Consider the following 1,289-nt stretch of genomic DNA (forward strand, 5'->3'; position numbering starts at 1 on the left):
GGCAGAATCCTGTCATACTTGTTTAATCCTAGGGAGCAGTCGTGTGGTAGGGCTTTCTAAGGCTGTAGGTCTTGTCCCTGTGTGGGGTCCACAGGATTACCAGCCCCACAGTTCAAGAGGTGTCCCCAGACTCTAAGGGGGCCAACCCTAACCTCACCTCACCTCGGCTGGACTTAACCAGCTGCTCCGTCCTGAGGATCCCTGAATCCCGAGCAGGTTGTCAGGACAGACAGTGAGCGGGCCGAGGGCTTACCCTACACAGCCGTGTGGCCTTCCTTCTGCACGAGCATGTGACGTTCCGGCTCACTGACAAGTTCTTTAGCAGGAGATGCTTGCCACTTTTTTCTCTTGAGGCAATTTTACTAGGTAGCCCTGGCTGACCTGACAATCACTGTATGTAGTCCAGGGTGGCTCTGAACTCAGGGCAATTCTCCTGCCTCAGCCTAAATGCTGGGTTTATAGATATGCACCACCATGTCTGGCTAAAATGCTTAACTCTGGATGGAAATTTATCTCTAAGAAAGTTTTTTTCCTGAACCAACTGCTATTGCAGTTAAATTTTATTTGGACAAACTTTCATTTTTTTTAAAAAAATAGTGCTGTATGCTGTTTTCTCATTTTCTAATTTTTCAGCACATATATGGTTATACATAATTAAGTTTCTCCATCTGCAGCGTAACTTATTTCAATTGTTTCTTTCAGGAAGGAATTGTAGAAAGTTGAGGCAAAGGGAAATATGGTCAGGGAATTGGGGTGGCATGGGGTCAGCACATGGATTGTGAGCCAAGTGTCTTGTTCAAGTGCTGTTAGAGAGCTGGGAGCCAAGGATACCTCCCTGTAGGTAGCATTGCTCACTTACTGAGGAGGGGGGGAGGTCCTCAGTTTCCCATGGGTCTTCCTGTAGCATCTCTTTGCAAGGCCACCTTTGGCCAGGTAGAATCTCCCAGAAGCAAGCCCCCAAGGCCAAGGACAGATGTGGAGAACTGGGTGGACTTGCTGGACCCAGCACCAGAGCCTGGTGGTGGTGGTGGTAGTGACGTGTGGTGTGATCTGATCTTCTGCCTGTCCTTTTCCTCTGGGGCTTCTGGGGCTGCCTTGAAGACTTCCTTTACTCAGGAGGGTGGGGGACGGGGACACCCGCAGACATGAGTTCCTGCAGGGGCCTTGATACCCAGAGGACATTGCAGTCTAAGGACAGCATGGCTTTAGGTAGCCCTAGACACTCGCCCACAGCCCAGTCTTCTAAAGATATGACTCAGCAAGCCTGAGGACTATGTGCCAACGCTCCT

The sequence above is a fragment of the Jaculus jaculus genome, chromosome 5 (assembly GCF_020740685.1).
Source record: "Jaculus jaculus isolate mJacJac1 chromosome 5, mJacJac1.mat.Y.cur, whole genome shotgun sequence".
Taxonomy (NCBI): domain Eukaryota; kingdom Metazoa; phylum Chordata; class Mammalia; order Rodentia; family Dipodidae; genus Jaculus; species Jaculus jaculus.